The sequence below is a fragment of the Taudactylus pleione genome, unplaced genomic scaffold (assembly GCF_031769625.1).
Source record: "Taudactylus pleione unplaced genomic scaffold, aTauple2 ptg000652l, whole genome shotgun sequence".
Taxonomy (NCBI): domain Eukaryota; kingdom Metazoa; phylum Chordata; class Amphibia; order Anura; family Myobatrachidae; genus Taudactylus; species Taudactylus pleione.
Window position 1 is genome coordinate 2,844,885 of NW_028285054.1, and position 14,079 is coordinate 2,858,963.

Sequence of the window (14,079 nt, forward strand, 5' to 3'; positions counted from 1 at the left end):
GGCATGAGCAGTGCACATTTATATTTAGGCAGAGTATTCGCTCATAATGCTAAAGGCTATAGAAAATCTAAATAAGCCATTGGCCATTAAAATATAAAGGATGTAGTTATAGTAATGGCCAGTAGATGGCACTGATAAGCTGTTTTTCTCATTGCAATGACATCACACTGAGATAGATTCCTATGTTAGAGAGCAGGCTGTTTTTCTTGTAGGGCACTATGGTGTGTGTCTGTAATCCCAGTTACTTGGGAGGTTAAGGGTGGAGGAGTGTTTGAGTCCAGGAGTTCTGGTCCCTATTGAGCTATGTTGATTGGGTGTTCACACTACGTTCAGCATCAATATGGTGACTCTGGGGGGGCTCAGACCTACCAGGTTGCTTAAAAAGAGGTGAACCGGTCCAGGTTGGAAACAGAGCAGGTCAAACCCCCTGTGCTTATCAGTAGTGGGATTGCACCTGTGAATAGCCAGTGTAAAGCAACCTGGACAACAAAGCACAACACAGTTTCTTTATTATGTTGTTTTACTCATTAATTTTTATGATAATTTGATACCAGCGTGGTAAAAAATATTTATTATAATTTGTATATAGAGCAACATGAACAACACAGCTCCATTGTATCATTACTGTAAGTTTTCTTGTTTTATATTATTGAGTATTTTTTTTTTCAGAACTGTCATTCTTAGATGATGTGCATCATTTTGTAAGCAAAAATAATGATGAACATTAGTTACCCATTTCCCACTGACTATATACAGTAACCCATTTGTTGCTAACTACACAGTTACTATTTAAATAAAGTTTTTTTATCATTTTCCCATGAACATAATACTGTTATTATATAATGTCCAGTATGATGAAATATAAATATTCTACTAGAATTCTGTAGGCTGGTCCCATACTCGCACATTTACCACTTTTATGGCTCCAGCTTCATGCACATGTCCCATCAGATCATCAAAATAATGACTTCTGCACAGAGTATTTAAGGTGACATGGGTGCTGTTTTTCTTGTGGGCATCAGTGATTTACCAACCAGTGAAATCATGTTAGTTAGGGATGTTTTGCATGTGATGTGGTTGGAGTGAGATATGTGGATGGGGATAGAGGCAATGATGTGAGGAGAGGGATAGAGGTGAGCGGAATAGCACAAAGCAAGAGTTAGATAGTGGAATAAGCTTTAAAAAATATATACCAGTAAAACTAATGGATGAGCAATTGTGGGGCACAGTGGCATGAGCAGTGCACATTTATATTTAGGCAGAGTATTTGCTCATAATGCTAAAGGCTATACAAAATCTAAATAAGCCATTGGCCTTTAAAATATAAAGGATGTAGTTATAGTAATGGCCAGTAGATGGCATTGATAAGCTGTTTTTCTCATTGTAATGACATCACACTGAGAGAGATTCTTATGTTAGGGAGCAGGCTGTTTTCCTTGCTGGGCACTGTGGTGTGTGTGATCCCAGCTACTTGGGAGGTTGAGGCTGGTGGAGTGTTTGAGTCCAGGAGTTCTGGTCCCCATTGAGCTATGTTGATTGGGTGTCCACACTAAGTTCAACATCAATATGGTGACTCTGGGGGAGCTCAGACCTACCAGGTTGCTTAAAAAGAGGTGAACCGGCCCAGGTTGGAAACAGAGCAGGTCAAACCCCCTGTGCTTATCAGTAGTGGGATTGCACCTGTGAATAGCCAGTGTAGAGCAGCCTCGACAACAAAGCACAACACAGTTTCTTTATTATGTTGTTTTACTCATTAATTTTTATGATAATTTGATACCAGAGTGGTTAAAAATATTTATTATAATTTGTATATAGAGCAGCATGAACAACACAGCTCCATTGTATCATTACTGTAAGTTTTCTTGTTTTATTTTATTGAGTATTTTTTGTTTCAGAACTGTCATTCTTAGATGATGTGCATCATTTTGTAAGCAAAAATAATGATGAACATTAAAGTTACCCATTTCCCACTGACTATACACAGTAACCCATTTGTTGCTAAGTACACAGTTACTATTTAAATAAAGTTTTTTTATCATTTGCCCATGAACATAATACTGTTATTATATAATGTCCAGTATGATGAAATATAAATATTCTTCTAGAATTCTGTAGGCTGGTCCCATACTCGCACATTTACCACTTTTATGGCTTCAGCTTCATGCACATGTCCCTTCAGATCATCAAATAATGACTTCTGCACAGGGTATTTAAGGAGACATGGGTGCTGTTCTTCTTGTGGGCATCAGTAACTTGCCAACCAGTGAAATCATGTTAGTTAGGGATGTTTTGCATGTGATGTGGTTGGAGTGAGATATGTGGATGGGGATAGAGGCAATGATGTGAGGAGAGGGATAGAGGTGAGCGGAATAGCACAAAGCAAGAGTTAGATAGTGGAATAAGCTTTAAAAAAATATATACCAGTAAAACTAGTGGATGAGCAATTGTGTGGCACAGTGGCATGAGCAGTGCACATTTATATTTAGGCAGAGTATTCGCTCATAATGCTAAAGGCTATACAAAATCTAAATAAGCCATTGGCCATTAAAATATAAAGGATGCAGTTATAGTAATGGCCAGTAGATGGCATTGATAAGCTGTTTTTCTCATTGTAATGACATCACACTGAGAGAGATTCCTACCGTGTTTCCCCGATAATAAGACCTACCCCGAAAATAAGACCTACCCTTAATTTTGAAACCCGGTCCAAATTAAGCCCTACCCCAAAAATAAGACCTACCTGAACTCATTTTCAGCTGGGAATGCTGCAGAGACCAGCGTTCCCAGTCATGCAGTGCGCGGGTGACGTCATGACGTCACCCGCGCGCTGAGGATCCTGTGCGGCCGCGCCTGGTGGATCATGTTAGATCCAGTCAGCGCGCAGGTGAGAGCGACATCCCGGATTGCGGCGAGACAGGTAAGTTTACTACAGTAAGGGACACTGCTACAGGGGGGGACCTGCATAAGCGGCACTTCCACAAGGGGACCTGCAAGGTGGGGGCATGCATAAGCGGCACTTCCACAAGGGGGGCATGCATAAGGGGCACTTCTGCAAGGGGGGGCCTGCATAAGGGGCACTTCTGCAAGGGGGCCTGCAAGGGGGGGCCTGCATAAGGGCACTGCTGTAAAAAAATTAATATAAGACCTACCCCGAAAATAAGCCCAATGGTGTTTTTGTTAACAAAAAAAAAATAAGACAGTGTCTTATTATCGGGGAAACACGGTATGTTAGAGAGCAGGCTGTTTTCTCTGCCGGGCACTGTGGTGTGTGTCTGTGATCCCAGCTACTTGGGAGGCTGAGGCTGGAGGAGTGTTTGAGTCCAGGAGTTCTGGTCCCCATTGAGCTATGTTGATTGGGTGTCCACACTAAGTTCAGCATCAATATGGTGACTCTGGGGGAGCTCAGAGCTACCAGGTTGCTTAAAAAGAGGTGAACCGGCCCAGGTTGGAAACAGAGCAGGTCAAACCCCCTGTGCTTATCAGTAGTGGGAATGCACCTGTGAATAGCCAGTGTAGAGCAGCCTGGACAACAAATCACAACACAGTTTCTTTATTATGTAGTTTAACTCATTAATATTTATGATAATTTGATACCAGAGTGGTTAAAAATATTTATTATAATTTGTATATAGAGCAGCATGAACAACACAGCTCCATTGTATCATTACTGTAAGTTTTCTTGTTTTATATTATTGAGTATTTTTTTTTTCAGAACTGTCATTCTTAGATGATGTGCATCATTTTGTAAGCAAAAATAATGATGAACATTAAAGTTACCCATTTCCCACTGACTATATACAGTAACCCATTTGTTGCTAACTACACAGTAACTATTTAAATAAAGTTTTTTTATAATTTGCCCATGAACATAATACTGTTATTATATAATGTCCAGTATGATGAAATATATATTTTCTTCTAGAATTCTGTAGGCTGGTCCCATACTCGCACATTTACCACTTTTATGGCTCCAGCTTCATGCACATGTCCCATCAATCATCCAAATAATGACTTCTGCACAGAGTATTTAAGGAGACATGGGTGCTGTTCTTCTTGTGGGCATCAGTAACTTGCCAACCAGTGAAATCATGTTAATTAGGGATGTTTTGCATGTGATGTGGGTGGAGTGAGATATGTGGATGGGGATAGAGGCAATGATGTGAGGAGAGGGATAGAGGTGAGCGGAATAGCACAAAGCAAGAGTTAGATAGTGGAATAAGCTTTAAAAAATATATACCAGTAAAACTAATGGATGAGCGATTGTGGGGCACAGTGGCATAAGCAGTGCACATTTATATTTAGGCAGAGAATTCGCTCATAATGCTAAAGGCTATACAAAATCAAAATAAGCCATTGGCCATTAAAATATAAAGGATGTAGTTATAGTAATGGCCAGTACATGGCATTGATAAGCTGTTTTTCTCATTGTAATGACATCACACTGAGAGAGATTCCTATGTTAGAGAGCAGGCTGTTTTCCTTGCTGGGCACTGTGGCGTGTGTCTGTGATCCCACCTACTTGGGAGGCTGAAGCTGGAGGAGTGTTTGAGTCCAGGAGTTCTGGTCCCCATTGAGCTATGTTGATTGGGTGTCCACACTAAGTTCAGCATCAATATGGTGACTCTGGGGGAGCTCAGAGCTACCAGGTTGCTTAAAAAGAGGTGAATCGGCCCAGATTGGAAACAGAGCAGGTCAAACCCCCTGTGCTTATCAGTAGTGGGATTGCACCTGTGAATAGCCAGTGTAGAGCAGCCTGGACAACAAAGCACAACACAGTTTCTTTATTATGTTGTTTTACTCATTAATATTTATGATAATTTGATACCAGAGTGGTAAAAAATATTTATTATAATTTGTATATAGAGCAGCATGAACAACACAGCTCCATTGTATAATTACTGTAAGTTTTCTTGTTTTATTTTATTGAGTATTTTTTGTTTCAGAACTGTCATTCTTAGATGATGTGCATCATTTTGTAAGCAAAAATAATGATGAACATTAAAGTTACCCATTTCCCACTGACTATACACAGTAACCCATTTGTTGCTAAGTACACAGTTACTATTTAAATAAAGTTTTTTTATCATTTGCCCATGAACATAATACTGTTATTATATAATGTCCAGTATGATGAAATATAAATATTCTTCTAGAATTCTGTAGGCTGGTCCCATACTCGCACATTTACCACTTTTATGGCTTCAGCTTCATGCACATGTCCCTTCAGATCATCAAATAATGACTTCTGCACAGAGTATTTAAGGAGACATGGGTGCTGTTCTTCTTGTGGGCATCAGTAACTTGCCAACCAGTGAAATCATGTTAGTTAGGGATGTTTTGCATGTGATGTGGGTGGAGTGAGATATGTGGATGGGGATAGAGGCAATGATGTGAGGAGAGGGATAGAAGTGAGCGGAATAGCACAAAGCAAGAGTTAGATAGTGGAATAAGCTTTAAAAAAATATATACCAGTAAAACTAGTGGATGAGCAATTGTGTGGCACAGTGGCATGAGCAGTGCACATTTATATTTAGGCAGAGTATTCGCTCATAATGCTAAAGGCTATACAAAATCTAAATAAGCCATTGGCCATTAAAATATAAAGGATGCAGTTATAGTAATGGCCAGTAGATGGCATTGATAAGCTGTTTTTCTCATTGTAATGACATCACACTGAGAGAGATTCCTATGTTAGAGAGCAGGCTGTTTTCCTTGTCGGGTACTGTGGTGTGTGTCTGTAATCCCAGTTATTTGGGAGGCTGAGGCTGGAGGAGTGTTTGAGTCCAGGAGTTCTGGTCCCCATTGAGCTATGTTGATTGGGTGTCCACACTAAGTTCAGCATCAATATGGTGACTCTGAGGGAGCTCAGAGCTACCAGGTTGCTTACAAAGAGGTGAACCGGTCCAGGTTGGAAACAGAGCAGGTCAAACCCCCTGTGCTTATCAGTAGTGGGATTGCACCTGTGAATAGCCAGTGAAGAGCAGCCAGGACAACAAATCACAACACAGTTTCTTTATTTTGTTGTTTTACTTATTAATTTTTATGATAATTTGATACCAGAGTGGTAAAAAATATTTATTATAATTTGTATATAGAGCAGCATGAACAACACAGCTCCATTGTATCATTACTGTAAATTTTCTTGTTTTATATTATTGAGTATTTTTTTTTCAGAACTGTCATTCTTAGATGATGTGCATCATTTTGTAAGCAAAAATAATGATGAACATTAAAGTTACCCATTTCCCACTGACTATATACAGTAACCCATTTGTTGCTAACTACACAGTTACTTTTTAAATAAAGCTTTTTTATCATTTGCCCATAAACATAATACTGTTATTATATAATGTCCAGTATGATGAAATATAAATATTCTACTAGAATTCTGTAGGCTGGTCCCATACTCGCACATTTACCACTTTTATGGCTCCATCTTCATGCACATGTCCCATCAGATCATCAAAAAATTTGACTTCTGCACAGAGTATTTAAGGAGACATGGGTGCTGTTCTTCTTGTGGGCATCAGTGACATGCCAACCAGTGAAATCATGTTAGTTAGGGATGTTTTGCATGTGATGTGGGTGGAGTGAGATATGTGGATGGGGATAGAGGCAATGATGTGAGGAGAGGGATAGAGGTGAGCGGAATAGCACAAAGCAAGAGTTAGATAGTGGAATAAGCTTTAAAAAATATATACCAGTAAAACTAATGGATGAGCGATTGTGGGGCACAGCGGCATAAGCAGTGCACATTTATATTTAGGCAGAGTATTCGCTCATAATGCAAAAGGCTATACAAAATCTAAATAAGCCATTGGCCATTAAAATATAAAGGATGTAGTTATAGTAATGGCCAGTAGATGGCATTGATAAGCTGTTTTTCTCATTGTAATGACATCACACTGAGAGAGATTCCTACCGTGTTTCCCCGATAATAAGACCTACCCCGAAAATAAGACCTACCCTTAATTTTGAAACCCAGTCCAAATTAAGCCCTACCCCAAAAATAAGACCTACCTGAACTCATTTTCAGCTGGGAATGCTGCAGAGACCAGCGTTCCCAGTCATGTAGTGCGCGGGTGACGTCATGACGTCACCCGCGCGCTGAGGATCCTGTGCGGCCGCGCCTGGTGGATCATGTTAGATCCAGTCAGCGCGCAGGTGAGAGCGACATCCCAGATGGCGGCGAGACAGGTAAGTTCACTACAGTAAGGGACACTGCTACAGGGGGGGACCTGCATAAGCGGCACTTCCACAAGGGGACCTGCAAGGTGGGGGCATGCATAAGCGGCACTTCCACAAGGTAGGCATGCATAAGGGGCACTTCTGCAAGGGGGGGGCCTGCATAAGGGGCACTTCTGCAAGGGGGCCTGCAAGGGGGGGGCCTGCATAAGGGCACTGCTGTAAATAAATTAATATAAGACCTACCACGAAAATAAGCCCAATGGTGTTTTTGTTAACAAAAAAAAAAATAAGACAGTGTCTTATTATCGGGGAAACACGGTATGTTAGAGAGCAGGCTGTTTTCTCTGCCGGGCACTGTGGTGTGTGTCTGTGATCCCAGCTACTTGGGAGGCTGAGGCTGGAGGAGTGTTTGAGTCCAGGAGTTCTGGTCCCCATTGAGCTATGTTGATTGGGTGTCCACACTAAGTTCAGCATCAATATGGTGACTCTGGGGGAGCTCAGAGCTACCAGGTTGCTTAAAAAGAGGTGAACCGGCCCAGGTTGGAAACAGAGCAGGTCAAACCCCCTGTGCTTATCAGTAGTGGGATTGCACCTGTGAATAGCCAGTGTAGAGCAGCCTGGACAACAAATCACAACACAGTTTCTTTATTATGTTGTTTAACTCATTAATATTTATGATAATTTGATACCAGAGTGGTAAAAAATATTTATTAAAATTTGTATATAGAGCAGCATGAACAACACAGCTCCATTGCATCATTACTGTAAGTTTTCTTGTTTTATATTATTGAGTTTTGTTTTTTTTCAGAACTGTCATTCTTACATGATGTGCATCATTTTGTAAGCAAAAATAATGATGAACATTAAAGTTACCCATTTCCCACTGACTATATACAGTAACCCATTTGTTGCTAACTACACAGTTACTATTTAAATAAAGTTTTTTTTCATTTGCCCATGAACATAATACTGTTATTATATAATGTCCAGTATGATGAAATATAAATATTCTACTAGAATTCTGTAGGCTGGTCCCATACTCGCACATTTACCAATTTTATGGCTCCAGCTTCATGCACATGTCCCATCAGATCATCAAAATAATGACTTCTGCACAGAGTATTTAAGGAGACATGGGTGCTGTTCTTCTTGTGGGCATCAGTGACTTACCAACCAGTGAAATCATGTTAGTTAGGGATGTTTTGCATGTGATGTGGGTGGAGTGAGATATGTGGATGGGGATAGAGGCAATGATGTGAGGAGAGGGATAGAGGTGAGCGGAATAGCACAAAGCAAGAGTTAGATAGTGGAATAAGCTTTAAAAAATATATACCAGTAAAACTAATGGATGAGCGATTGTGGGGCACAGTGGCATGAGCAGTGCACATTTATATTTAGGCAGAGAATTCGCTCATAATGCTAAAGGCTATACAAAATCTAAATAAGCCATTGGCCATTAAAATATAAAGGATGTAGTTATAGTAATGGCCAGTACATGGCATTGATAAGTTGTTTTTCTCATTGTAATGACATCACACTGAGAGAGATTCCTATGTTAGAGAGCAGGCTGTTTTCCTTGTCTGGCACTGTGGTGTGTGTCTGTAATCCCAGTTACTTGGGAGGCTGAGGCTAGAGGAGTGTTTAAGTTCAGGAGTTCTGGTCCCTATTGAGCTGTGTTGATTGGGTGTCCACACTAAGTTCAGCATCAATATGGTGACAGTGGGGGACCTCAGAGCTACCAGGTTGCTTAAAAAGAGGTGAACCGGCCCAGGTTGGAAACAGAGCAGGTCAAACCCCCTGTGCTTATCAGTAGTGGGATTGCACCTGTGAATAGCCAGTGTAGAGCAACCTGGACAACAAAGCACAACACAGTTTCTTTATTATGTTGTTTTACTCATTAATATTTATGATAATTTGATACCAGAGTGGTAAAAAATATTTATTATAATTTGTATATAGAGCAGCATGAACAACACAGCTCCATTGTATCATTACTGTAAGTTTTCTTGTTTTATATTATTGAGTATTTTTTTTTTCAGAACTGTCATTCTTAGATGATGTGCATCATTTTGTAAGCAAAAATAATGATGAACATTAAAGTTACCCATTTCCCACTGACTATATACAGTAACCCATTTGTTGCTAACTACACAGTAACTATTTAAATAAAGTTTTTTTATAATTTGCCCATGAACATAATACTGTTATTATATAATGTCCAGTATGATGAAATATACATATTCTTCTAGAATTCTGTAGGCTGGTCCCATACTCGCACATTTACCACTTTTATGGCTTCAGCTTCATGCACATGTCCCATCAGATCATCAAAATAATGACTGCTGCACAGAGTATTTAAGGAGACATGGGTGCTGTTCTTCTTGTGGGCATCAGTGACTTACCAACCAGTGAAATCATGTTAGTTAGGGATGTTTTTCATGTGATGTGGGTGGAGTGAGATATGTGGATGGGGATAGAGGCAATGATGTGAGGAGAGGGATAGAGGTGAGCGGAATAGCACAAAGCAAGAGTTAGATAGTGGAACAAGCTTTAAAAATATATACCAGTAAAACTAATGGATGAGCGATTGTGGGGCACAGTGGTATGAGCAGTGCACATTTATATTTAGGCAGAGTATTCGCTCACAATGCTGAAGGCTATAACAACTCTTAGTGTGTCAAATAATATTTTTTATAATTTGTATAGAGCAGCATGAATACTACAGGGACAGAGGCTCCTAAAGCTGCCCGTGCTGACAATCAGTAATTATAGTGACTGTACAGTATAAGCAATATTTGACACTTATATAGAACATCGAGTATTACTCTCATTGTTATCCTTCATTTTTTTGAAGTCATAGTGGCTCAGGAGCAGCTTTTAAATGAGCAAATCAGGAAAACCTTATCTTACAGTAGAAAACTATGCAGGACTAGGTCATGGTTTTCTGACATTGCTGCATTAGCGATAATAACTTTCAAATAAGCAGCAGGCTGGCAGCAAGCAAAGGTTAGGTGCCACTGATGGATGTATAAGATAGTGTAAGTAAGGGAAAGGAGAAGCACATGAGGGAAGAGGGCCCTGCTCATGAGAGCTTACAATCTAAAGGGGAGGGGCAGACAGACAGGGGAGACACAGATAGGGTAGACAGTGAGGAAGGAGCAAGGAGCAGTGGTTTAGGATAAAAGCTTCTGGGCTTTGATAAAGAAGTGAGTTTTGAAAGCCTTTTTGAAGTTGAGCAGAGAGGCGGGGAGTCTGATAGGGAATCGGTATGAAATACCGCCTGCCCTCTGGCCGGCAGTTCGAATCCCGGCAGTGTCAGGCCGGCAGAAGCAGAGATCTCGGCAGCGGAAGCCCGACAGCGCTGGAAATCTTGATCGTCCGTAGGTAAGTAAAAACTAACCTAACCAATGCCCCTAACCCTCCTTAGGGGTGCCTAACCCTAACCTCCCCCTCTAAGTGCCTAACCCTAACCACCCCCTTCCCCGCTGCCTAAACCTAAGTCCCCCCGGGGGTGCCTAACCCTAACCCTCCCTCCCCCTTGCGTAAGTATAACCCACCTGGGGGGTGCCTAAACCTAAGTCCCCCCCAGGAGTACTAAACCTAACCCCCCCAAACGGCTGTCCGCTCGCTGCACCTGGCATCCCTTCGATCAGGAGAATGATGGGGAAAATGACAGGCGTCTAGATATAGACGCCTGCTATTTAACCCTCACCGGGATAAAGCAGTCGGGAAGCCAGCTGTCGGGATTAAGACAGCCGGTTTCCCGATTGCATACTGTCTGATAGGGAGAGGGAGAGAATTGCAGAGGTGTGGAGCAGCAAAATCTTGGAGGCGGTAGTCGGAGGAAGTAATCAGTTGGTAAGAGAGGCAGCATGTATTTGTGCATAGAAGGGAGAAAATATCAGATGTAAATAGGAGAGGATTGGGTAAGGGCTTTGTAAGTGAGTGTGAGAATCTTGATTTGGGTTCTAAAGGAGAAGGGGAGCCTGTAGGAGAGGGGAGGCAGATGTAGTATGTATAGAGAGGAAGATGAGCTGGGCAGCAGCATTGAGAACAGACTGGAGTGGAGAGAGGTGGGAGTGAGAGAGGCAAGATAGGAGGAAAGTACAGTAGTCCAACCTCGAGATGACCAGTGAATGGATGAGGGTCTTAGTTGCCTCCAGGGTGAGAGAGGATGTGCAGAGGTCAGATGCAGCAGGTGCCCCACAATCCACTGTGCTCTGCAATTAGGTGAGGGGTTGGGGCTATGCCATAGGGAGGGTGAGTAATGGGTGGGGGTAAATTTGGCACTGGAGAGGGGTAGGGGGATGGGTTATGCCTCACTATAACTGTTTGGCCTGGGTATATATTAAAAAATAAAAATGACTGTACAGTGACACATGGGGAGGGGAGCACTAAACAGTGGGGGCCCATTATCATGCGGGTTGAGGACAGGGGCTCTGACATGGGGTTCTATTACCACTGGTAGAAGGTGATAATGCTGGGGATCTTTTTACACTGGGGTGGGGGGCTATTTCTGATGGGAACATTGGGAGTTTTTTTTTTTAAGCTGTTTTTGGTAAAATAAAAATTGTAAGTTAAGTGGTTAAAGAGGAGGAGGAATGTTTGTCAGCCGAGGCGCTGTACCCTAGGTTGATAGACCATAAGCAGAGCCAGACAGGACAGGGGGCTGATTGCTGCTGTATGCTGGAGTGCATTTAGTATGGTGGGCGCTGTCAGAGGAGGGGCTAGTCACCAGGAAAGACCACAATTCTAGGGCTGACCTCCTAAGGCCTGAACCAGCAAGACCAGTAAGGTCCCTGTGCCTTCCTCCCACCATACCAGTACAACTGTGCGCGCAGGGCCCTGTGTGCACTGCACACCCTGAACCAGTATTCCTACTATACAAAATTATTAGTAATAATTCATTTGTACTCAATTGTCAAAAAAAAGTGAATTCAATTTGCTCTGTGAAAAGTAATTAAATGGCAAAGTTTTTTTTTTTTTCAGTAGAAGTCACAACTATTCTCATTTATTCTTATAATCATTTTTATTTATTGGACTAATAAAATACAAAACAGATATCGAATATACAAGATCATACAAAAGTTTAAAAGAGAACAACAGATGCAGCAGACCAGACAGTAATCATCAATTATAATATACAAACACGGAAATAAAAAAAGAATAACAGAAAGAAGTGTCCTGGACGCAGCTGCAGAAACTACAGATGTAATTACATATACACAGATACTAACAAGGGTCAAATAAGACCATACAATTCTAGTATCATACCACGAGATTCAATGCTTGATTTAATGCAAAGAAATGAGTAAGAGGTAAATCAAATTTCCTTTAAAATGTCAGTGACTGTCAAGGGCTTATGATTTGAGAGGGGGTGCATAGGCAAACGCAGGGGGGGTTTCCGTCTGCCTAGAAACCCCCCTCCCCAGCCCACACATGACCACAATAGAAATAGTAATATAATAGAATTTTACTAGTGCTGCATGTTCTTCTCAGTATCACAAATGAAATAATTAGCACCACCTGTGGATCTTTTAAAATGTATCAGCCAGTAATAAATAATCTGTGCACCAACTAGGAGATCTGGAAAAAATGCACTGTTAGAGATACACTGCTACAGAGCCCAATATGTACAGTACATATATGTCCAGGGCAGTGCTAGGTTCTTCTGCTGCTCCTCCAGGCTCCCGGACTTGCTCCAATAGTCTGGAATGGTGCCCACATCTAAAATAAATACATTCAGCTCAGGCAGGAAGGCCTACTGACACACTTAATGGCTTACTGTGATCACTGGTCCTGTATATGCTGGGATTATTACACACATAGCACTTTGTATGACGCTTATTAATGCTGGTTAAGTACTAGTTCTGCCCTCTTCATTGACTGGCCACACTCACTCTAAAATTAAGCATTTGGAAACCCCCCTCTGGAAATCCTGCGTTTGCCACTGGGGTGGGATGTACTAAGCTCTGGAAAGTGATAAATTGCAGAGAGATAAATTACCAAGTAATCAGCTCATTTCATTTTTCAAACACAGCTAATCCACTGCGATCGCTATGCCCTCGCAGCACTACATAAGGATGCCCACTTTACCTTACACACATCCGTAATGTTTAGCAAGACTGCGAAACCATCGGTACAATCGAGTACCATCGCAGCATCACGCACACTTGCACAAGGTCTGACCTTACTCAGAAATTGCTAACTTCCACGCACGCTATGTGACCTCAGGCTGCGTATGGTATCGCAGTGGATATTTTATGCACGCCCCTGCAACGGCATTCAAATGCACTGGCACGCTCGCCGACCACTCCCCGTCACCACCCACAAATGGCACTTCCTGTCAATCACTCTGCGATGGATCTGCGTAGTCACTGTGATCACAGTCCCAATCGCAGTGGTAGGTTCGTGCATGCGCACTGCAATGCATACGCATAACGCAGCAATTGGCCAATTGCGTGCGTAATCGCAGTTGCGAACAGTAGTGAATCAAGCCCAGTGAAAGGAAACTGAAGACGTAGGAAGGAAAGACTGCTCAAGCGGAGTGTTAGCATGATTCTCTGAACAATGCAACCAGCCCCGAAGTAGTTTATAATGCTAACAAAATTAGACACCAAGAGGTTAGGAAAATGTATGCCCCCTCCGATGCCTGTTGTTTTATTTATCTATTTATTTATTACCAGTTATTTATATAGCGCACGCACATTCCGCAGCGCTTCACAGAGAATATTTGGCCAACCACATCCGTCCCTGCCCCAGTGGAGCTTACAATGCTGTTGACGTTTAAATAAGGTTACACGCAGACGTTTATCCTGCCAGATAAATTCCTAAACTCTTTATCGAGTGCTTCCCATTTTGAGTAGAATTGGAAGAACCTGAAGAGGATAT

General features: G+C 41.7%; 7 non-coding genes across 7 annotated transcripts; all 7 read left to right on the forward strand.

The window, feature by feature from the left end:
• The first annotated feature begins 211 nt into the window (after positions 1-211).
• Positions 212-508, forward strand: LOC148478823 (signal recognition particle RNA). The gene has a single exon (XR_015872375.1).
• A 930-nt stretch (positions 509-1,438) lies between these two features.
• On the forward strand, positions 1,439-1,734 carry LOC148478824 (signal recognition particle RNA). Its single transcript, XR_015872349.1, has one exon.
• Positions 1,735-3,251: 1,517 nt separating this feature from the next.
• LOC148478825 (signal recognition particle RNA) lies at positions 3,252-3,551 on the forward strand. The gene has a single exon (XR_015872041.1).
• A 931-nt stretch (positions 3,552-4,482) lies between these two features.
• On the forward strand, positions 4,483-4,782 carry LOC148478826 (signal recognition particle RNA). The gene has a single exon (XR_015872060.1).
• Positions 4,783-5,714: 932 nt separating this feature from the next.
• LOC148478827 (signal recognition particle RNA) lies at positions 5,715-6,014 on the forward strand. Its single transcript, XR_015872254.1, has one exon.
• Positions 6,015-7,534: 1,520 nt separating this feature from the next.
• LOC148478828 (signal recognition particle RNA) lies at positions 7,535-7,834 on the forward strand. The gene has a single exon (XR_015872296.1).
• A 932-nt stretch (positions 7,835-8,766) lies between these two features.
• LOC148478829 (signal recognition particle RNA) lies at positions 8,767-9,066 on the forward strand. The gene has a single exon (XR_015872356.1).
• Positions 9,067-14,079: the final 5,013 nt, after the last annotated feature.